This window comes from Oryza glaberrima, chromosome 2, assembly GCF_000147395.1.
Source record: "Oryza glaberrima chromosome 2, OglaRS2, whole genome shotgun sequence".
Lineage (NCBI taxonomy): Eukaryota > Viridiplantae > Streptophyta > Magnoliopsida > Poales > Poaceae > Oryza > Oryza glaberrima.
This window is the reverse complement of record NC_068327.1, coordinates 2,345,747-2,370,916: the sequence shown is the minus strand read 5'-3', so window position 1 is coordinate 2,370,916 and position 25,170 is coordinate 2,345,747. Positions and strand designations below refer to the sequence as shown.

General features: G+C 43.7%; 1 long non-coding RNA gene across 3 annotated transcripts; it reads right to left on the bottom strand.

Annotated features, from left to right (window-relative positions):
• Positions 1-19,056: 19,056 nt before the first annotated feature.
• Positions 19,057-24,345, bottom strand: LOC127761175 (uncharacterized). Of its 3 annotated transcripts, XR_008015212.1 has the most exons (7): positions 24,052-24,345; positions 23,359-23,516; positions 23,075-23,154; positions 22,286-22,418; positions 22,143-22,175; positions 21,281-21,480; positions 19,188-21,078 (listed from the first exon to the last, which is right to left on the bottom strand). It is a non-coding gene; the product is annotated as an uncharacterized LOC127761175 (long non-coding RNA). The 3 variants fall into 3 exon arrangements; XR_008015213.1 differs by having other exon boundaries at positions 19,057-21,480; positions 22,286-22,413; XR_008015211.1 differs by having other exon boundaries at positions 19,058-21,480.
• Between the last annotated feature and the right edge of the window lie 825 nt (positions 24,346-25,170).

The window sequence follows — 25,170 nt, the reverse complement described above, 5'->3', positions numbered from 1 at the left end:
TCACGGATACGCAATTGGTGATATCCGGAACGAAGATCGATTTTAGAAAAGACGGTGGCACCTTTAAGCTGATCGAACAGATCATCGATCCAGGGAAGAGGGTACTTGTTTTTGATAGTAACTTCATTGAGAGCTCTGTAGTCAACACACATCCTCTTTGTCTTGTCCTTCTTTTCCACAAAAATCACGGGAGCACCCCAGGGGGAAGTGCTCGGCCGTATATACCCCTTTTCTTTCAAGTCCTCCAACTGTTTCTTGACTTCGGCCAGTTCATTTGCTGCCATACGGTAGGGTCGCTTGTACAGAGGAGTGGTTCCTGGAGCAAGATCTATCCGGAATTCAATCTCTCGCTTGGACGGCATACCGGGTAGTTCTTCCGGAAACACGTCTTCGAACTCTCTGACGATGGGGATTTCTGACAGTCCTATCTGATGAAGTTCTGAACTGCCTACAGAGGTTGGGGGTGCAAAGAAAACAACCTGTTGTTCTGGCCCTCGGTACAGAGTGACAGTGCGTCTTGCGCAATCCACTACTCCTTGGAATTGAGCCAACCAATTCATCCCAAGGATCACATCCAAGTTCTTGGTGTCCAGAAGAATCAAATCCGAGGGAAAAGGGATTCCCTGGATTTCTATAGGAACGGCAGGGCTAAAATACTTTGCTGTCATAACCCCTCCAGGGGTGGTGATGAGCAGAGGGTTCCTAAGCCTTTCTACCCCCAATTGATTTCTCCCCACGAATGGCACAGATATAAACGAGTGGGAAGCTCCAGAGTCGAACAAAATGGTAGCAGGGATGGAATGAATGAGGAACGTACCAACGATGACGTCCGGAGTCGTCAGCACATCCTCGGCGGTCACGTGGTTCACACGACCCCGAATGACATCCTTACCACCGTTGTTGGGGCGGGGAGGCGCTTGGCCTTGCTGGCGCCTCGGCTTTGGGCATTTATCCGCAAAGTGCCTAGGCTCGAAGCAGTTGAAGCACAGACGCTGCTGACCTTGAACGTCTCTGCGGCCTTGACCAGGCTGCACAACGGGCGCAGGAGGACGGGGTGCACGGGTCCCTTGCTGACTCTGCTGTTGCTGCAGCTGTGGGACGCGCACCACGAATTGAGGTCGGGGCGCGGAGTGTGGTTGCTGCTGCTGCTGCTGCGAGGAGGATCCCCCTGGATAGGGATTGGTGTAGCGGACCCTTTGGTTAGCCCCCTGTTGATTGCGGAAATTCGCCAAGAGACGCTTGTGCGACTCCAGTTCCTTGTGCTTGGCTTCCAAGCGGATGCTCTTGTCCACTAGACGTTGGAAATCCGGATAGTCCCCGGAAACCAGACGCACAGATAGCTCAGGGTCCATTCCTGCCAAGAACTTCTCCTGCTTTTCCTCATCTTCCCGAACATCCTCCGGAGCGTACCGGGCCAAGTTGTTAAACTCATGCAAATACTCCATCACGGAGCGGTTGCCTTGCTTCAACTCCCGGAATTCCCTTTTCTTAAGGGCCATGACTCCGGCGGGCACATGGGTCCTCCGGAAAGCAGCGGTGAATCGGGCCCAAGTAATAGGCTGCCCCTCTGGCTGCGTAGCCTGGAAGTGGTCCCACCATAGAGATGCGGGCCCCTGCAGTTGGTGAGCGGCAAAGATGACTTTCTCCTCATCGTTGCACTGCACGGTGTCTAACTTTTTCCCCACGGCATGCAACCAATCCAAAGCATCCACGGGGTTATTGGAGCTAGAGAAGGTAGGCGGACGGATGCGGAGGAACTCGGCGAGTTTAGAATGTTGCGGGGGTGGGGGTGGAGGTGGAGCATTATGCTGTGGCGGATTTTGGATGTGATGGAGGAAAGCAGCCATCATGTTGGCCTGCTGGGCGAGGATTTGGGTGAGGATGGAGTTGGTGTCTGGTGGTGGTGGTGGAGGCGGGGGAGGAGGTGTGTCACATCCTAAAAATCCTAAAAATATAAATTGTTGTTTAATTGGAATTATTAGAATTTATTTTAAAAGCCTAGAAGAGAAGATCTAATTTTAAATAATAAATTCCAATATAAATGGGGCCAGATAAAATTTCATTAAATACTTTGCTTAATTCTATAATTCCTAGATTTTTCTGGGATTTATTTGAGCTAAGGAAGTATTTTTTTAATAAATGGAATTGCATTTCATGAATAATTTAAATTGAAAAAGGTTTTTAAAAGTCTCTTTTGGCTTTGGGCCGAAAGTCGGCCCAAAACCCTCTCTCTCTCCTCCTCGGCCCAAGTCGGCCCAGTCCACAGCCGCCGCTCGCGCGCACGTCCGCCCGCTGACAGGTGGGGCCCGTCTGTCAGGGTCGTCGTCTTCCTCCCGACGAAACCCTAGCCGCGCCGCGCCGCCGCCGCCATTCCAAATCCGGCCGCCCCTTTCCGTTTCGGTGAAATTGATTGAGGGGAAAGGATCCCCGTGATCCACTCTACCTTTTCCCTTTTGGAATCTTCATCTAAATCGCTTTGGAAATTCGTGGATTCGATCTCGAATCGGATTCATCTCTCTTCTCCGAACCCTAGACTTTCCTTCTCGTCGCCGGCCGCCGTGGGCCTTCGCCGCCGCCTCCTTGCCCCTTTAAAAGGATCCCCGGTGTCTACGCTACCCGTCGCCACCCTCGCCTTCGCCTCTCGTCGCCGGTAGAGCCCTAGCACCGTGTAGCTTCGCGCCGCCGTCGTCGCCGTCGCTCCAGCCGTGCGCCGCCGTCGCTCCAGTCGTCGCCGTCGCTCGGGGAGGTCACCATCGTGGTCGCCGTCGTGTCGCCGTCCTCGTCCGCCCCTCCGCCGTCGCCGTCGACCGCCGGAACACCGTCGCCGTCGTCAAGCCGAAGGTCGCCGCTGCTTCTTCCTCGTCGTCGTCGTCGTCCGGTCATCTTCCGCCGCCGTTTTGGTCACCGGTGAGTTCGCCGTGCCGTCCGCTACCCGTAGGTGCTCTCCGTTCGCGCCGCCGCGCCGTCGTTCGCCGGCGAGCATGCGCGCCCGAGCCACCGCCGGTGGTGACGTCGTCGCTGACGTCATCGTCGTCGTCTCTTGTGGTCCGGTCGTGGACCGAGGGATCTTGGCCGTCCGTTTTGGATGGATCGATCTCGGCCGTTCGTTTCCGTGAGCCGCCGCCGTGCACCCGGTCCACCGCAAACCCTAGCCGCTGACGCAATAAATTCCCTTTTCCTTTTCAAAAATAATTGTCATAATTCAATTAAAATCTAAATAAGTGTTTTAATCCGATTTAATCTTTAAAAATTCATAACTAATTCATCTGAGCTCGGATTTAGTTGGTTCAAGTTTCTAAATTTTTCTAAAATTGAGATCTACATGTTAAAAATATCCACATGTACTGTTCATGCTTGTTTATGTGCTGTTTTGGTGTTTTTGCTCTTTTCTCTTTAGATTCCGACGTTTCCGGAGAGTCCGTTTTCGCAGGAGAAGAATTTGAGGAGTTCCGAGGCCAGCAAGGCAAGTCACACAGATCCTAAACAACCCTTTGAGCATGTTGATCCTATATTTAAATTCTCTATTTATTTCAACTGTGCATTTATTTTCGAATGTCACCGGGTGGTGAGCCTTTCCCATTTAATTATGGCCAAAGACGACTTTATTTTCCTATGGGTTATAATTTGATTAGCTAGAACCTTATATATTGGTTTGGTTCAGCTAGATGCTTATAATAGATGCTTAGCCATGCTTAGAAACAATAGCTCACTAATGGGATAAATCATGCTTCACTATCACTTATGGATATTTAATGGAAGCTCACGATGGTTGATCATGATTGGTTAATTAATTAATTTGCCAACTAAAACTTGATAATGGTGGGTTGTGAGCACATGGTTTTGATGGTCGTGCTCATGACAATTAAGGACCGGTTCACGAGTTTCGGTTGTGAAACATTAACCGTGCCAACCACAAGCCAGCGTGGGCAACGGCTTTACCTTTTGTATAGCATGGTCCATTGCGGAGCACCAGACTGAGAAGTGGCGGAGATAAGCCCACGGGGGTCGCTGGGGAGTCCATGCCTTGTTTATAAGGGGGTGATTATGATCCAGGAACGGTGCACTGCTTTGAGTTGTGTTGTGCGAGGGGTACTGTCACAGCTCCTTTCTAAGGTACCGTGGTGGTATTGAGGCGCATGGTGACATGTTGTGGGGCTGTGTCTTGTGGGTACAGTGGTACACCTCTGGCCAGAGTAAAACTATTCGAATAGCCGTGCCCGCGGTTATGGGCGGGTCTAACAATGTCTTTCGTGATTAGTCTCACACTTCTCACTATAATAAAACATGCTATAACTGGTAATAATTTGATTAGCTCCTCGTTTGGAATGGTACATTCCTGGTTTGGAGATAGAACTGTGCAGCCGGGATGGTTGTTCAGAATGGTTGGGCCTATGCAACAGGGTATGTTGTATAGCGTTGGATTAATATTGTTTAATTATTACTTAACAGTTTTATTAAATTCTGAAATGTTTATTAAATGCTGTTTATGCAAATGAAACCCTATTATGCCATCCTTTGTTATCCTGTGCACTTGCATATTTGCTGCGTGGCTTGCTGAGTATGTTATATACTCACCTTGCAATCATTCATCAGAGGAGGAGTTCTACAGTGATGCTGATGGTATGGAGGATTAGGTGTAGCCCTGGTCAAGCTGCCTGTGGAGTGGAGTCATCTGCGCCGTTTATCTTATTTTTTTCCGCTGCTTAGATCTTTATTGATTGAGAGGGACTATCTACCTCTGTAATGACATTTTATTCGCTTATTAATTAGAGTAATAATTGTACTCTATTATCAATTTGTTATTGTGTGCCTCGGCTGATTCCTGGACGAGGGTTCACACACATGTAAGCGTTTGGAATTTTGGATAGAAATTCCGGGCGTGACAAGGTGTAACATCCCGGCCTAGGGCTTAATAGGATTAATAGAATACTCATATCAACAAGTTGCAACTTCTTTTCCGGAAGCCAATCTCCAAAGAACTCCAAGGTTAAGCGTGCTTGGCCTGGAGCAATTTGGGATGGGTGACCGACCGGGAAATTCTTCCCGGGAGCACACGAGTGAGGACAAAGTGTGCAGAAAAGACATGTGTTGGTCTGTGAGGGTAGTCTATGACCTATGAAAGCTATCAGATGTAAGCGGGCCCGGCCTGGGAGAGGCGGGACGTTACAAAATGGTATCAGAGCCGACTCTCGCAGTTGCGCAGGCATGGTGCGCATGGCTGGTGTAGACCGGGAATGGTTACACAGCATGGCACATGCGCTGGCACTGGACACATGGACGTGGCCAAGAGAGGATGTTCCTGGCCTGGGGTTGATCGACGGGGGCGTCGATCTCTCTTAAGGGGGCGAGGGTGTAACATCCCGGCCTAGGGCTTAATAGGATTAATAGAATACTCATATCAACAAGTTGCAACTTCTTTTCCGGAAGCCAATCTCCAAAGAACTCCAAGGTTAAGCGTGCTTGGCCTGGAGCAATTTGGGATGGGTGACCGACCGGGAAATTCTTCCCGGGAGCACACGAGTGAGGACAAAGTGTGCAGAAAAGATATGTGTTGGTCTGTGAGGGTAGTCTATGACCTATGAAAGCTATCAGATGTAAGCGGGCCCGGCCTGGGAGAGGCGGGACGTTACAAGGTGGAGGTGGGCTGCCATGGTTGTTGTGGTTGTTGCCTTCGGGTTGGTTGCCATCACCGGCCTGGGAGAGGCGGGACGTTACAAGGTGGAGGTGGGCTGCCATGGTTGTTGTGGTTGCTGCCTTCGGGTTGGTTGCCATCACCGGTAGTAGCACTTCTCCTGGTTGTCACCATCTGAAATATCCCATACAGAACCAGCCAAGAGAACAGACTATTAAAACTAATCACCCACGACTACCATAATTCTTGAATTTATTACTGCTATTAAATTGGTTCATTAAGGTTCAAGTTGCTTAAGCAAATAAAAAGAAAGACAGGCTCCGACACAGTTATACCACACACCGGTATAACCATGCCCCACACGACTCTAGCAGAAAAACAAACGAGAAGAACACACGCGCAAGCCTACTAACTGCTCGTCTACTTCTGCGACGGGCCAGGGCGGAAGGTGAGCAGCAGCGCATCCTCCGTGCTACCAACGTCGGAGGCTTCCTCCTCCTGAGGAACCAAGGGCGCGGGCTCGGCACGAGGGGTCTCGACGAAGCAGGTCCACGCCAGGGACTGACGAACAAGCTCGGGCCTGGAGGTGCTCTTGCGGGCGGTGATCTTCTGGCTGCGGCAGACGCGGCGGCGCTTGGGACGACAGACCTCTCCCTGGGCGATCTTGAGCTGACACAGCTGCGCCTCCACTGCGTCCAAGTCCTTCTTCAGCTGCAGATTCTCCTGACGCAGCTCCAGGATCTTCATGTTGTTCTCGACCAACCCACGGCGCACCATCTGATGGAAGTCGATACGAGCCGCGTCGTACGCCTCCACCATGCGCGCCAGGTGCATGATGGTAGCGTCATCCTCCGCGCTAGCATCCCAGAAGGTGGCGTGGTCGCGGGCTCCTCCGCGACGAGGGTGGTAGCGGTAGGGCGAGTGCTGCAACTCGTCCGGGTAGCGCTGGTGAAGAGTGCCAATGGCGAGGAGTGTGGCGTTCTGGCAAGCGGCGGAGAAGGAATCTCCACCCGCGGTGACTGCCAACAAAGTCCGCTCGGGTGAGCCAGTGAGGATCACTGCAGTGACCTCCCAAGCAGCGTGGGGCTCTGCATCGTCACCCTCCTGCTCCGGGAGCTGCTTGCCCTGGTAGTCCACTCCATGCGGATACCCCAGGACAACGCACATGCCCCGCAGCTCCAAAACGAAACCAGTCAGGTCCAGACCACGACGGTTGATGCTGCCGGCCATCTACAAACAAAAACAAAAGAGAAAAGCAACATTTTAAAGGTCAGATTTTTGACGATAAATGAAGCAGCAGGACAGAGAGAGACTAGAGGATTTTCACAAATAAGAAAGGATTTTTATTTCGAAAATATTGTTAAGGCTTGGGATCTAAGGCTCGTCCTAGGGTCAAGGGGGCTCTGATACCAACTTGTCATGACCGGAAATAACCCAACGGGCGTTCCTTACGTGCGTGTATTATTCCTTGTCCCAGGAGGCAAGGTACACCAGAAGTTGATACATTTCAGAGTTTATCAAGCGGAAGCGTAAATAGTTAATTTATTACATGGGCGGCGAAGGCCCAACACACACAAAGACAAACGGGAAACAGCGGAAGACTAGGGCGACGACCACAAGCGCTTGACAGCAGGCACGAGCTAAACACCAAAGCCTTCATCATCCAGGGGCTCCTCTTCTGGGTTTGGGAAAAATTGAGCAAGACTGAGTACAACCATCATACTCAACAAGACACACCCATAAGTGCAGAATAAATGCAAAGGAGTACAATGGAGTTGTAATATAGGGGGGGTTAGGGTTTTGCAGTAAACAACATTTAAAGACACTTAGTTGCTCAAAACTAAATTTAAAACACGATCCTAGAACTATTTAATATTATTAAACAAGGCCGTGAACCCACACGAACCTGCCTTAACCCAAGGCCTACGATGATTCAGACCGAACTGGCGACCCGACCCTGGGTCCCAGCTTGTCCCAAGCCAACCCAGGCCAACCATTCCACATTTTAGTTGTTAAGCAGGTTTTAAGAATTAAAACACTAACTTGGGTACATTGCTCGGCTTGCCCATAACCGAGGGCGCGGCTATTCGAATAGATTATACTCTGATCAGAGGTGTACATCTTTACCCACAAGACACATCTTCCTCACGTGTGACCACGTGCCACATACCACCACGGCATACGGTCGGAAGACGTGACATAGTTTCCAACCCATCCTAGCCATAGACAAGAGTACCGACCCAACCCCACCTACGGCCGGAACCCCCGGGACAGGTAGGCAGGACTGAGCCCCTAGCAGCAGGACACCGGCCCTGTGCCATGACATCTCGACTATCGGGCCGCAGCTCGTGGTAGCCTTCATTTGCCCTAGAGATGTCCATCGACCCCCGACTTCGTCCATCTCCATCCGTGTACTTTTGTTTATAACCAGACTGAGCCACAAACTAAGCCTTACCCATTAGACATGTGGAAGTATGGTAGTGCTTTGCAACAGAGGCCCGAAGACCGGTCCTTATATGGCCGAGGTGCTACCATCAAAACCATGCACGCCGAGCCCAGCCTAAAACCATTTTGAGGGTTTTGAATAGAGGGGGAGGTGTGAATCCAATTCCACAATAATCCAACCATTTCATGGTGTCCAAGTGATATGAATATTCCCAAAGTCTAGAGTTATAAAACCACCTAATGTTGTCCTATTAATCAGCGAAGCATCTACCTAAATTCATACTAGTGGAACCATGAATAAAATGTCCACTAGTTGGGGTTTTGTTTATCCTAGGGTGAACAAGGTAATAATAACAATAACAATAATAAGGTCATAACAAAGGTAAATAGGCATGGCTAAATAAAACAGTGATAACATGGGAATTTAAATAAAGCGATAATGCAATAATTTAAATCAAAATAACTTTATAAACTGGGATTCAATATGTTCAAGGATGATGTGACTTGCCTTGCTCGCTTTCCCAAACGTCGGCTTCAACCTCCACGTAAATTCCACTAAATTTAAATCAAAACTTTTTCAACTTTGTTTATTTCTTCTTAATTATTATTTGTGCTCTGAAAATTCCACTAAAATTTATTTACACATTTCAGGCTTTTAGGAAATATGCAAAAATCCTCTAAGCCTTGTTTGACTTTTACTTTGCACATTTTAATTTTTGGAGGCTTTCACACGGATTTTAATTATTCTAGGCATAATTTAAAGGATATATTTTAGGGTCGTTTTGGGATGTGACAGAGTTCAAGCCGATCATGTAATAGAGGCGATCGGCTGAGGCAGAAAAGAGTTCCTGTTCATCAAAGATTGGGTCCAGTAAACCAAGATCGTAGCCAGGAGACAATGAAAACAGGAAAACTCAATGGTGTCCTTCTGGTATTTTTACAAAGAATCAAAAGAGAAGGGTTCAAAGATTGAGGAGCCGGGAGCATTTTCAGGAGGTCGAACAGGAAATCGATCATCGGTTAAAGAAAACAAAGTCAAAGCAGGAGTGGCGTGTTATGAATCAGGTTCCTGCAGCCGATGAAGCCACAGCTGATGAAGCAAAAAGATTGGCCAAAGGAAAAAGTGTTGTAATTGCATCGGTTAACATGGTTTTCATGTTGCCTATAGAGTTTGGGGTCAAGCAGGCCAATGTTGATGAAGTTGAAGAAGAATCGGCTAAATTGACTTTGTCACCAGAACAGGCAGTCTTCGAGAAGCCAGAGGGTACAGAAAATCGGCATCTCAAGCCGTTGTATATAAATGGTTATGTCAATGGGAAGCCGATGTCCAAGATGATGGTCGATGGTGGGGCTGTAGTGAATTTGATGCCTTATGCTACATTCAGAAAGTTGGGCAGAGACGCTAAGGATCTCATCAAGACAAATATGGTGCTTAAGGATTTTGGTGGCAATCCATCAGAAACCAAAGGAGTTTTGAATGTGGAGCTGACCGTCGGCAACAAAATTATCCCTACAACGTTCTTTGTCATCGATGGGAAGGGTTCTTACAGCATGTTGCTCGGATGGGATTGGATTCATGCTAATTGTTGTATTCCTTCAACCATGCATCAATGCTTGATTCAGTGGCAAGGCGACAAGATTGAGATTGTACCAGCTGACAGGTCAGTCAATGTTGCCAGTGCCGATTTAGCTCTCTGGGAGATGGATGATCTGGATTGTTTGTCTGGAAAAATTTGGGATGGAGATTTTCTAAAAGTGTCCGATTCTGATATACAGCCAATTGAAGATGGAGAACCCAAGCTATTATTTTGAGGGCATCGTGGAGGGTTCAAAGGTCTACACCAAGGACATAGTAGATGATCTCGATGACAAGCAAGGACAGGGTTTCATGTCGGCCGATGATTTGGAAGAAATTGTCATAGGTCCAGGTGATCGACCAAGGCCGACATTTATTAGCAAGAATTTATCTTCAGAATTCAGAACCAAGTTGATAAAGTTGTTAAAGGAATTCAGAGATTGCTTCGCTTGGGAATATTATGAGATGCCCGGACTCAGCCGATCAATTGTTGAACATCGGCTACCTATCAAACCGGGGGTTAGACCACATCAACAACCTCCGAGAAGATGCAAAGCCGATATGCTTGAACCTGTCAAGGCTGAGATTAAACGTCTATATGATGCTGGTTTTATTCGTCCTTGCCGATATGCCGAGTGGGTTTCTAGTATAGTTCCTGTTATCAACAAGAATGGTAAGGTAAGGGTGTGTATTGACTTCAGAGATTTAAATAACGCTACCCCAAAGGATGAATATCCAATGCCAGTTGCCGATCAGCTAGTTGATGCTGCTTCAGGGCACAAGATTTTAAGCTTTATGGATGGTAATGCGGGATACAATCAAATCTTTATGGCCGAAGAAGATATCCATAAAACGGCTTTTAGGTGTCCTGGTGCAATCGGCTTATTTGTGTGGGTTGTAATGACTTTTGGCTTAAAAAGTGCTGGAGCTACTTATCAACGGGCTATGGATTATATATATCATGATCTAATCGGCTGGTTGGTTGAGGTCTACATTGATGATGTGGTTGTTAAGTCTAAGGAAATAGAGGACCACATAGCCGATCTGAGAAAGGTTTTTGAGAGAACAAGGAAATATGGCTTGAAAATGAATCCGACAAAGTGTGCTTTTGGCGTATCGGCTGGTCAGTTTTTGGGATTTCTTGTTCATGAGAGGGGGATTGAGATAACTCAGAGGAGTGTTAATGCAATCAAGAAAATTCAGCCTCTAGAAAATAAACCAAGTTGCAGGAGATGATCGGCAAGATAAATTTTGTCAGAAGGTTTATTTCTAATTTGTCTGGACGGTTAGAGCCTTTTACACCATTATTGAGGTTGAAAGCCGATCAACAGTTTACTTGGGGGGTAGAGCAATAGAAAGCTTTGGATGACATTAAGGAATATCTTAGCTCTCCTCCGATTTTGATTCCTCCACATAAGGGAATACCTTTTAGATTATATCTGTCGGCCGATGAGAAGTCAATCGGCTCGGTTCTAATTCAGGAGCTTGAAGGAAAGGAGAGGGTTGTATTTTACTTAAGTCGTCGGCTTTTGGATGCAGAAACCAGATACTCTCCTGTGGAGAAGTTGTGCTTGTGCTTGTATTTTTCCTGTACAAGGTTAAGGCATTATCTACTGTCCAACGAATGCACTGTCATATGCAAGGCCGATGTTGTCAAATACATGTTATCAGCTCCAATTTTGAAAGGAAGGGTTGGAAAATGGATATTTTCTTTAACTGAGTTTGATCTTCGGTATGAGTCATCGAAGGCAGTCAAAGGGCAAGCTATAGCCGATTTCATAGTTGATCATCGTGATGATTCAATCGGCTCAGTGGAGATTGTGCCATGGACTTTATTCTTTGATGGATCCGTATGTACTCATGGTTGTGGTATCGGCTTAGTTATAATTTCCCCTCGGGGGGCATGTTTTGAGTTTGCTTATACTATTAAACCTTATGCGACCAATAATCAAGTTGAGTATGAGGCAGTTCTCAAAGGGTTGCAGTTATTCAAGAAAGTTGAAGCCGATGCTATCGAGATTATGGGGGATTCTTTGCTAGTAATTAGTCAATTGGCAGGAGAATATGAGTGTAAGAATGATACGTTAATAGTTTATAATGAAAAGTGCCAAGAACTGATGAAGGAATTTCGGCTGGTGACTTTGAAGCATGTATCTCGCGAGCAAAATATTGAAGCTAATGATTTGGCCCAAGGGGCATCGGGATATAAGCCGATGATCAAGGATGTTAAAATTGAGGTTGTTGTGTTGACATCCGATGATTGGAGGTATGATGTACATCAATATTTACAAAATCCATCTCAATCGGCTTCTCGCAAGTTGCGATATAAGGCGTTGAAGTATACTTTATTGGACAATGAGCTCTATTATCGGACAATTGATGGGGTGTTGCTTAAGTGTTTGGATGCCGATCAGGCCAAGGTCGCAATCGGAGAAGTTCATGAGGGGATTTGTGGCACTCATCAATCGGCTTATAAGATGAAGTGGTTGCTTCGACGTGCAGGGTATTTTTGGCCGACAATGCTGGAGGATTATTTCAAATATTATAAGGGGTGTCAAGATTGTCAGAAATTTGGGGTGATTCAAAGGGCACCGGCATCGGCTATGAATCCTATCATTAAACCATGGCCATTTAGAGGTTGGGGAATTGATATGATCGGTATGATTAATCCATCGTCGAGTAAAGGACATAAGTTTATATTGGTGTCAACCGATTATTTTACCAAGTGGGTAGAGGCGATTCCTTTGAAGAAGGTTGATTCTAGGGACACTATACAATTTGTTCAAGAACATATAATCTATCGATTTGGTATCCCTCAAACCATTACAACCGATCAAGGTTCAATTTTCGTGTCCGATGAGTTTGTTCAGTTTGCCGATAGCATAGGTATCAGATTGTTTAATTCCTCACCATATTATGCACAAGCTAATAGGCAGGCCGAGGCGTCTAACAAGAGTTTGATCAAGTTGATTAAGAGGAAGATTTCTGATTATCTTCGGCAATGGCATACTCGGTTGGCCGAAGCATTGTTGTCTTATCGGATGGCTTGTCATGGATCGATCCAAGTCCCGCCTTATAAGCTTGTTTATGGACATAAGGCTGTTTTGCCATGGGAAGTTAGAATCCGCTGAAGGAGAACGGAATTGCAAAATGATTTAACAGCCGATGAATATTATAACCTCATGGCCGATGAAAGGGAAGACTTGTTCAGTCTAGATTAAGGGCCCTTGCAAAGGTTACCAGGGATAAGGAACGAATTGCTCGGCATTACAACAAGAAAGTGGTGCCCAAGACTTTTTCGGAAGGTGAACTTGTATGGAAGTTTTTTTTTGCCGATTGGGACTCGGGATAATAAATTCGCCAAGTGGTCGCCGAATTGGGAAGGACCGTTTCAGATTCATAAGGTTGTGTCTAAGGGAGCATACATGCTGCAAGGACTCGATGGAGAAGTATATGGATGAACGCTAAATGGAAAATATTTGAAGAAATATTACCCAAGTGTTTGGGTTAATGCATGATCGGTTAGTGTTGCCGATACGTGATAGCCGATGTGTTTGCATCGCCTTGAGATGGCCGATATTGTTATATCACCCTTAGTTGTTTTTTTATGTTGTAATCGGTTATGGTTTGCCGATCTACAGTGGCCGATATTGTTATATTGCCCTTAGTTGTTTTTCATATTGTAACCGGTTGTGGTTTGCCGATATACAATGGCCGATATTTTTATATCGCCCTTAGTTCAAACTATAATTTTATCAATACTTTTGACATTGTAAAAATTAGGGGGGCACATATATACACAAGTTGCAAATTTGGAAAATTTTTGAGCAAGTTAAGAAGTTATATTAATCGGCACAAAGGATCGTCAAGACAGTTGAATATAGTACCAAAGCATCTTAGCTGATTACAAAAATTTCCTAAGGCCTATTACACAAGAAGTCACCGAGACAAATATTGCTGGATAGCCGATATAGCCCTTTGCCTAATTTGTTCTACCTCCTCAATAGCTTGGGCATCTTGAGCATCGGTTCCAGGGATGATTTTCAAGGACTTGGTCATATCAGCAACGTTTTTTATGACCGATTTCAGCCTTGTCTTGTGTTCTTCAATAACTCGCGAGAGATCGGCTAGCTTCTTGTGTTCCAGGTCCAGTTCGGCATTACATTCTTGAAGTTGAGCCAAGAGCTCAATCTTGCGGGCTTCGAGCCGATCAATATTGGACTTGATCGGACCTTCAGACAGTTGATTAAGCTTGAATTTTTCTTCATGTACAAGCTGCCGATTGGCTTGGATAGTGGCTTCAATGTCTTTTCGCTCCCATCGATCGGCTATCCGTTGCTTAGCTTTCTCCAGCTTGAATTGATGTTGCTCAAGGTACGCAGCTGGAGTGATGGTGTTCGCTAGATCATCTGGGATTAAAGCTTGGATTTCTACAAATCGTGCCCGGATTGAACCACAATCGGCCACTAGACTGTCTAGTGATGACCCTAGCCGATGACATATGTCTTCAAGGATTTTCTTGACATCTTCATTTAGAGGGGCTGGAGTTTTGCTTGATGTTTCTTCTTCTGCTTCCTCATCAAAGTAATCCTTGATGTCAAAAGAGAATAAATCGGCTAAGACCTGCAGGAGGAAATTTGAAGACAGTTGATTATCAAAATGAGTTGTTCAGCCGATTCAAGATTTTTATAGACAAGACTTACTGGGATGACAGGAGTGGCTGGTTGTACTTCTTCTTCAACATGGTGACTCCCTGCAGCCGATGGGGTTTGATCGCTTGATAGTTGCTGAACAGGAGGAGAAGGAGGAGGAGGAGGCTGCAAAAAGATAAGTATTAGGAAAAATCAGCTGGGATCAACTACTAAAAGAATTAAGAATATCTCACTGGTGAAGCCGATTTGGGAAATGGTGCTGCCGATTTCTTCTTTACAGCGGTTTTCTTTTTCTGCAACTATAAAATCTGTGAGCAATCGGCTATAAGTGAGGAAGTTGCAAAAAGAATCAGAGGCGGTTGCTTACCCTTGAAAAATGGGCTGGAGCAGAAGGAGTTGGAGGAGTTTGCTTAGGAGAAACCGATGGAGTTCTCCCGGTAGCTGTCCCATTCCGAACTGTCTGGCAGAGCTCATCGGATGGTAGAATTCATAAGAAACTTGTATATTTCTTCCTTGATGAATGCCAATAGGAAGGATACATGGGCTGATTGAAGTTGAGAAAACTTCTATAGATTTTTGGTATATCTCATGATTGATGTTTTCGAATCTAAAGTCCGATGGGAGATCCAAGTCGGCTGAATTCTCATAGAAGAACCAAACACGTGCATCTTTTTGAAAGCTTTCATAAAAGCTGCAGAACCAGTCCTTGAGCAGCTCAGCTGATAACTTTGCTCCTGCATCAGCTGGTGTGGATGCATATTCCCCATAGGACATACACCTGCGGTGGGTGCGTTCTTCTCCATCATCATCTGCAATCGGCTCTTGGAAATTCAGCTTCTGTCACAGATGGCCGATTAACGGCTTTCATAACTACCAGATTTAGCCAAGATTGCAATAACCACCATGGTCCTCCTGCTCCAACCACTGAGCTGACAGCTATTTTGGCCGATGCATTGTTCAACATTTGGTATAAGTAGCCGAGAAGGGTTTTACCCAAAGGGAATTGCCTTTTTGTTTCAAGGGCTTCGGCTAAGAATTGCCAGTTGGTGGTGGGACCACAACCTGGTCCGCAGAAGAGGAATTTTTCTAACCACATGAGCAGGAAAGCCACATGTTCCCGAGGAGTGACAGATCCTTGGCCCATATATGCTGCCACATAACCAGACCAACCACCTATGCTTTTGGTTTTGAAATCAAACTGGTTCTTGGTGTTCAAACTCATAGGGTTAGCCGATGAAGTCACATCTAATCTAGTGATCATGGTGATGTCGATCAGAGTTGGGGTCATCAGCCCTTGGTTGAACAAAAAGGCATTAATGGCATTGGACCAGAAGTAAGAGGCAGCTGCCATTAGGGGCTCATCCTTAGCTGAATTGGCTATAGTGAGGGCGAGTGTCTGGTCAATTCCAATTTCATCCCAATGAACCTGCTTGCTAGCCGATACGTGCTTATACCAAGTGGTCCAGCTTTTCTTAGGGGAGGTTTTCTCGAGGGATGGCCAAGACTTGAAGGTGTTCTTTCAATCGCTCAGATTAGGGTTCGCTAATCTAAAGGGGATTCTGTTGGTTTCGGCAATGATGAATTCAGTAGGGTCGGAATCACCAATTGGACCAAGGAAATAGTGGTTGTCATGCGACAGACTTGGAATTGCAACAAGATTGGACAGATGCTACGGATGCAATCAGGAATAGAGAAGAAGAAAACAATATAAGGCAGGAGAAAACTAATCTGTTGCAAAAGAGAGAGATCTAGCCGATGAGAACTTACCTCAGCGTACTTGGCTAATGGCGCGGCAGACGGGCTGGCGGAACAAGACATCGCCGCAGGCGGAGATCTGGCCAGAGGTGAAGTCGCCTGGGGATCGCCTTGTGCGTCGGAGAAATCGCCGGAGAGAGAGAAAGCAGAGTTGGTTTCGGCGGTGAAAACGGGAGAAGACGATGTGATTTCTCGGGGGTAACGGTTAGTATTTAAAGCGTTGGAATAACGGTCGGGAAACGGCAAGAGCGGATTTCTCTCAGAATCGACATATGGCAAATCCGAAACATTATCCAATATTCCGGACTTGGGGGGCATGTGTTAACGATCAAATTTGGTAATGTCAGCATCGGAAAAGAAGATTAGATCAAAGCGGAATCAAAGATGAAGAGCGTCGCGAAAACAGAGTAAGAATCGGCTGAAGTTTGAATCGGCTACGGCTAAGACCGGTAGAGTTCGAGTCGGACTGTGTTAGCCGATTGAGCCGAATCCGACAATATGATGCAGCAAACGTTGTCGGTTTAGGTTGATGTGCTTCATGATGATTGCCGCGTATGGATAGAGTCCTGAGAAGGCAATTGTATCTATTAATTAGGATATTTTATGTAATTTCCTTAGAGATAAGTTTGGGCAAAAGTCTGCCGCGAAGACTTATGTTATCTTAGAGTTTGTTAGAGATAAGAGTCGTGTCTGGTATGGACATATCTTGTAATTCTCAGGTATAAATAGACCCGAACCCCATGTAATCGAATAAACACACGTTCAATACAATCTCGGCGCATCGCCACCCTTTTACTTTCGTTTTGTTTCGACGAGTTCTTACTTTCGGGTTGAGCTGCATCGGTTTCGATCTTCAACAAGAGGTAAAACTTGTTATGGCGGCTTGCATTCTTGGGATTAGTGCTTCCATCTTTATGACACTCTAATCTTGTTTATGTAATTCGTCGAGTTATCATATACCTTACATAATCTCTGGCGATATCGATATCTAACCTACAATCGGCTAACATTTGTCAATAGAAGGTAGCCGATTAAGTTAAATACCGATGTTGACTTAGATTATATAAGATATCCACCACTCTATGACACATCCAACGGCTTGATTGTCTAGATATTGTCCTTCTTTTCATACTTATAGCTGCATCAGTTGAGTTTGATCTTATGAGTCGTGATTAGAATCTCAATCTCTAGCCTGCTTCTTGGTTGCCGATTAGGGTAGCATCGGGGTTTCAGCCGATCTTACCTGATTTAACTATATTTCCCTTATATGCTTCATTGATATGTTGAATCTGCCATTTATATTAAGATCTTGTTGCATTTAAGTATATTAGGCTTTTGTTTAGTATATTCTACTTGCTCTAATATCTTAATATAGAGTAGTATCGGAGTATTAGCCGATACATGCTAGATCTATCTGATCGGCTATGCTATGAACATATATAGTCTTATTATTAATATATATTTCAATCTAAGTGATTTATACTATCTCGGCATGGCGACCGATCTATCACAATCACTTGATTTAAGTATATATCGATGTAAGGACTATATATCGTTAATATCTAAAGCCGATCGAATAAGATTTAGTTCCTTCTTATTTATTAATGACTGTCGATCGATGCATATATGACATCGGCTCAAATATAAATGATATGTCATCGACACCTAGCCGATCGGCTATCGTTTATGGATTTAACCGCGGTTTCTTTGTCTTTGTTTCTTGTTGATTACAGGATCAAATCAACTGGCACGCTAGCATACCCGAAGGCGAGTTTTGGACCTGCACTGGAGTTAAGTAGATCTCCCAGGCCTCGTGTTTTACGTCAACACGCTTTTGGCACGCCTGGTGGGACTCATTAAGAAGTTAGAATCACAATAGCAGTTTTCTCCATGGCCGAGAAGCCACCAGCATCGTCGTCCTCGGCTAGTCCAAGTTCTCTTAAAGAAAAGATCCAGCAGCTAGGCTTATCTGAGGTTAATGAAGGCAACATCGTGACCATCACTCCAGCCGATTCTTACTCTGTTCCCGCAACAATCCTTATCTTCGATTCCGCTTCGATCCCATCTTCATCTCCGATGCTGATATTACCAAATTTGGTCGTTAACAGGGTCAGTCGAGGTGAGGCGCTTATGGTGACAGCTCAGTACGAGTATTCCTCCATGATGGTATATAATCCTAAGAAACTTTCTTGGGGAGGGTACTCCTCCGTAGTTTCGGCAATTCTGAAAAATAATTTCGGACATATCCGAAAATTTTCAGAACAGCGAAATAGCGAAGTCAACTGAAGATTTTTCGGAAATTCTGAAAACTTTTTAGACAAGTCCAAAAATTTTCAGAACCAAAACAACCTTCTGGATATTTTCGGAAATTCTAAAAATTCCTTTCGGATAAGTCCGAAAATTTCTAGAAGCGTTTTTGGGTTCACATACATTTTCGGAAAATTCCAAAAATGGGTTTCGAACAACTCCGAAAATTTACATAAACGGTTTTTTTGACTCCACTATCATTTTTGGAAATTCCAAAAAGCAGTTTCGGACAAGTCCGAAAATATACAGAACCATGTTTGGCTTCTCGGTCATTTTCGGAAGTTTCGAAAATCATTTTCGGACAATTCCGAAAATTTCCAGAAGCGAGATGTGGTTTTGTGTATTTTCGAAAATTCTGAAAATCCTTTTCAGCTAACTCCGAAAATTTCCAGAACACAGAAATCTGATGAGAAACACTTTTAAAAATTGATTTTGAGCACATTCATCATTCCTCATATTGATGCATCATCCCTCTTAGTAGTGCGATTTTCCTAATGACCCAAAGACATGGAACAGTACAATATACCATTTGCTCATTTGCCACATCTCATCACGACGACGCATTTGGCAGGATATGCATTACTCTACAACTCATCGAGGACATAACAACCTTCACATTTGCTTGAATAAAAATGTTAGTCCTCTAATCGCATTGTAATTAATCACGAAAATCATTAGGGGCCTAGATGCACTTTCAGTTTTGTAAAACAGGTTAATTACAACTAATAATTACACTCAACCTGTTGCAACAATAATTATCAATAAACCTACAATTCGTGATTCTCTTGAACCTGTTTAAGCAATTGTGTTTATTCAATATTCAATGTCATCACTGACTAGTGCAGTATAGCATGACAACCTTTCTATTACATACAAGTGGCACGCCCAAGCGTCTATATTTTGTTATGTATGGAAGCTCTGTATGCTCTGAAAACTTGTTTAGTTTTTCTACAATTGACAACACATGTTTTACTATTTACTAGTAACCATGCACGTGCAACGCACGAAAAGGCTAAAATAAATTCAATCAAATATATTGCTCTGTAAATTTACAAACAGGATAGCATTAAACATCATTCATTTGAAGCTACGGAAATAGACAAACCATATTCTTTAATCAATCGTACAAAATGCAAATCTAGCTTATACAATGTACCTAACCAAATCAAGAAACCCACTTCGAGTGCAGATTCAGTACCAAATGTGCAAAATTTCAAGTACATGACCAATTCTTGTAGAGTATGAACATCCAATACCGAACTATAAAGTATAAGCAAATGCGGAGATAAAAAAAAAGTGGAAAAAGTGGAGACAAAGTCTAAACCGTCAAAAATCATGGTGGTGTCCAAGACACCATGGTCTCTATGGACCATGTGATCGTCAATGGGGGATGACCATCATTGATGGGTCAAGGTTGATTCCGCCGGCGCCTAGGATCTGAGCAGGCATTCAGATTATCACTTGGGAGCTTGATGCGTACATGGGGGACATGGTCATAGTGTTTCTTCCGTCCTGCCCTGATTCCCTTAAAGCAAAAGAAACCAGCAAAATGACATGTATACAGTCCAAACTGCTACCGTGAGAAAAAGAATTGAGATCCAAAAATTTAGAAATGATTGCAGCTTCAATACAGTAACAGGAAGATATCTGAAGTTCATCACCAAAGTTTATCAAAAAAACAAAACCCTAATTCATGTATGGCCCTAATATCACTATACCAGCAAAATGGCCAGTGGTTTCACTGGAGCACAAGCACCTTTTGGTAAAATCAGAGTCTATAGATTTGGAAAGATCGAAATGTATGATGCAGCTAGAGATAAAAAATTTCACCAGAACTTACATGCTTACTGTATGACAAAAGGAACATAAGTAAGCCCGCAATCTAAGACAAGCAAATTAAACAGACCTCATCCACCATCCATTTGAAGAGAGGAGATCAAGGCTATGGCTATGGCAGGTCCCATCCTAAAGAAAACTGCCAAAGCCTGCACTCTCTGAAGTAGCCATATGCAGTATTCTTTCCAGAAAACAGACAAAAAAAAACAAACAAAAAGGCTTCCAAAAATAGACCTTTCATCGAATAGCTCAAAACTGAACATGACATGCACTGTGAATTTCAGTGGACAGATAGAGGACCATCCTGATCTTCTCAAGTACTCTTTCCAAGTGAAATTAATAACAACATTATAGCCCGCTTGCATAAGATTACTTGAAGCCACACTGAATATCTTTTTCTTGCCAAATCTGAAGGCAGAACTCCATGACTTAATATATGGCATGTGTCTCCTGTGTGTGCCTAATGTAATGCATATGCCCAGTACTGAATGGAATGGAATAGATTTAAAAGAAATAATCTATATATGAAAGAAGGTTGCTGATCTGGAAGTGATGAAGCACCTCTAAACTTGGAACAAATGAGCGGAATGCATGGGAACTGGGAGCAATTGACCATCTTACTCTAGCTCAATTTTAAAAAACATAAATATATTTATAGATGAAAGAGGGGAAAACATACATACAAGAACAAAAACTGACGAGATCTTCATGTAGTTGATATGGTTTTATCCAAGGAATTAGACAACTGGTGCTTATGTTGTGTGAACTACACAAATCAGCTACCTCTTCTTCAGGAAAGTATACTCATACATCAGATGCAACACATGCAGTATCTGCAATCACGTTAATAAATGCATCACCGAGAAATCAGATGCCTGTAAAAAGAAATAAATGGTCAGCAAGGTCAAAATTTCTTATCAAGGCAAAACACTATAACGAACATATAGTGGGCAGACAATTGTACATGTTGGCCTACGCCTCCACACCATGCATACCGCCTCATATCAAAAAATGTATTCATTTGTAAGACAATTGTGCACTACATTTTTGGGAACATCAATAAGATATTAATATTACCCTCATTCAATTCATATCCATGCAAACAATAAATAATCTCTGCATCTCCATTTTAACAAAATGATTAGCTGCTTGCTCATCTTGTTCTTGTAAATAGATTATGAAATAGGATGAAAGCAAGACAACTGGAAGGTGATCAGACAACTGTTCTGAATTCTAATGCCAGCAAATCGAATGAGATATCCTCGACCTTTGCAACCCTGCAGACACAAATGCAAGCAGATATAAGACAACTGCTGGGTGACATCTTCAGAGTTTTTACAATGGTGATAAATATAAAAGGAAATTCCTGCTGAGAATGAAACGACTTTATAGTGTAAATGAAAATGATGCTGAACAATTAATTATGCTTGTTCCTCACAGCATACTTATTTGCATGCAAAACTTGCTGACACATAAAAGTCATTGCATGATCAGTTTTTCTTGAGCTATCAGAAGGGTTCTCTGAAAAATAAGAGTACCACATACAACAGTAGTGGTGACCAATCATAATTTACAGGATCATTGACATGTAATTACAAGGGCTATAGACATGCTCTCTCATTTTCTCAAAAGCTTATGCCTGAAAGCTTTACAGATTATTCAGACCAACCATGTCCTTGCTCTGCAATGATTCTACCAGATCCGCGTGCGCAAGCATGTGTGCAAAATTTGCAGCGAATTGTAGAACCACTTAAAACTAAGCATTGACCATGAAAGAAATTCAATTTGTTCATTCAACTCATGGTGAAAGATAAAAAGAATTAAGGGTAAAGCACCCTGCTGAATAGACACTAACTGAAGCCTTGCTAAAATAATCAATCAACTGGTTTTATTGTAAAACAAAATCAAGTTTGAGAAAGAACCAAGTCTTGTGACTGACCATTTGGGAAACACGCACTGCTTCTGTGAATGCCTGGAAGAAAGAAATCCAAGAGGACAATAAGCAATATTTAATACTGAAACAGGTGGTCCTAGTAATATACAGGCAGAATAAATTAAAGAAAACCAACTACCATACATTACCTATAAGGCTTTCTTCGGATGTCCAAAATAACAGTGCAAGTTACCTAAGCAGAGCAAAGCACTCTCATACTTCCCAACTATAATATCTTGGAATGGAGAGGCGGTACGACTGAAAAGTCCTTGCATCCCTGCACTACATCATCCACATAAATTAACTATGTTAGAACATATTTACAAGAGCTTCCGTTTTCAACATAGCATAAGCAACATGTCACTATCACATATGCTTACAGGTTACTCTTGCTTGCCGACAAAAGATTCTTAAAAAATCATGGTGGGCTAGTGGCAGCATTGAGTAAATATAATAGATGTAGCAACAAGTCTAGACAGATATATCATGATTCCAAAACTTGCTGTATTATCCCATTCCAATTTTGATCCATCTTGATCATAGGGAAATAAAGACTGCAGCATTGCTGAATGCAGAAAGTAGAAACTGCTTTATAGACATCTGAAAACATGCTAGAGTATAGAGACTAACATGCCTTAATTCACAGAATACACCTACTGTATTAATTCACGGAATACCCCTACTATAATTGCCATTCATGTGTAGAGGCAATAACTAAAATACATGTGCCATCAATCATCGTAAATGGATAGAACAGGTAGTCAAAACATCAAGCTTTCTCCAGCAATACATTTGGTACTATATTACACAAACCACACAGCAGAGGGGGAGGAGGATGGCAGTGAGCTGAAGGGGAATTGTTTGGCAGTCAACAAAGAAAGACCATCAAATTGTATAATTGAATGATGAATCGAAGCTGCAAGATAGAGTCTGATTACCTAGGGTATAGGCACATTGGCCAAGTACAGCAGCATGACAGGAGATGAATGAAGAGTGGAGCTGCGGCGAGTGAGATGGGCTGAGGAGTGAGGCAGCAGAGACAACATCAACGATGGCGTCAAGAATAATTAATAAATGTTTGAATGTAAACAAACATGGTGCCTAAATTTTGTGAATCTAAAAAAATATGCAGCTGGAAAGCAAGCATAGCTTGTTTTGTTGTAAACAAACATGATGGCTAATAGAGTATATATCGAGAAATTTGTGGAAACAAACATGGTACCTATGTTGGTTCGTGGACTGGGCTGTGTGACTGCGGAAGCATCATTCTCCTTGTCAGGGGTTTCATTTTGTTGAGGATGGGCAGACTTTCCATGTGTTGATGGCGCCGGCCTCATTAGGGCGCCCAGCCTTGCAACGGCGGTCACGGGTGTTAATGGCCTAGGCGCATGTCAGTGAGGAATCATGTTGTCATACATAAATCAAACACAATATATCATTTGAATGACAGTGTGAGTATAAAAAGGCAATTAATAGAAGGTGTACAGCAAGACATGATAATGTAAATAACAGAAATTAGCAGTGAAAATATTATGTGCATATATGCGATCAAAGAAGGGAATTAGAAAGGTTAAAACATGAACTGATGAACCAGAGTGCGTGCTAATTTGTACACTGCTCATTGCCAAAACCTAACATTTGATTCAGATAACTTGACTACGCCCATGACCTTGCAATCCGAAAAAGAAAAAAAATCATGTCTAGCTGTATATACATGGAAATCAAGGAGTATTCCTGTACTGATCCAGAAGATAATTTCAGTTTGCACTATATGGAGACAGAATTTCAGTTTGCACTATATGGAGACAACATCATTCAATCGGTTGTGCACAATACATTATGATAATGCATTCAATCTGTTATACATAATACATTGTGAAGTACATTCTCATATGGAAAAGGAATAGTCTCGTACCTGCACAGCCTCCGCCGGTGACGTCTCCGGCCCCTCAGCCTAGATGGCAGAACCGCAGAAGCGCTCCATGTTGGTCGCCGGAAGGAGGAGGAGGAGGAGGCGGGGCGGCGGAAGGCGCGCGGCGGGGCGGCGGAAGGAGGAAGAGGAGGCGGGGCGGCGGAAGGCGGGGGAGGAGGCGCGGCGGGGCGCCGGAAAGAGGAAGAGGAGGCGGGGCGGCGGAAGGCGCGCGGCGGGGCGACGGAAGGAGGAAGAGGAGGCGGGGCGCTAGAAGGCGGGGGAGGAGACGCCTTCCGATTGAATGATGTTGTCTCCATATAGTGCAAACTGAAATTCTGTCTCCATATAGTGCAAACTGAAATTATCTTAGTATTAAGTGCTAATTGGAGGGTTAAGCGCTAATTGCAACTGCTGTGTTAGTTGCACTTAACAACTCGTGCTTTTTATATTAGTATAGATGTAATATGCTCCTAAGTTGCTTTTGCAGTACAAAGGATGTGGATCCTGTACAAGATATAATACTCCCTATGTTTTATAATAGATAACACTTGACTTTTAGACATAAGTTTGACCATTTCGTCTTATTAAAAATACATAATTTTCATTTATTTTATCGTGACTTATTTTATCATTACTCATCTTTTTACATATTTACATAAAATTATATTCGCTTCAGGAAATGTATTATACTGAATTGCTATATGCTTATTATGTTATTGTTCCTTGTAATTGTTTAACATACTAAGCAGCAACCTATAATCCAGCTGTTACTAGCACTAAAATCACTTTGCTCAGCTCAAGGTCCATATGATCTGCAAGCAGCTTGCATTGCATGTTCACAGAATTGAGACAAGGAATGGATGTGTCCACTATCCAGCAGTTGCAGCAAAATACTTCATCCGTTTCACAATGTAAGACTTTCTAGCATTGTCCACATTCATATAGATATTAATGAATCTTGATATATATATCCCAGACCTAGTAACTGGTCGAGTGTGGTAATTATTGATGATGGTACAGTAATTGGTCAAGTGAGGTAACTATTGGTGAAAGTAGTCAGATATAACTATCTATCCATGTCTATTCCAGTGAGTTCAATGAAATTTCTAACATAGCAAAAGT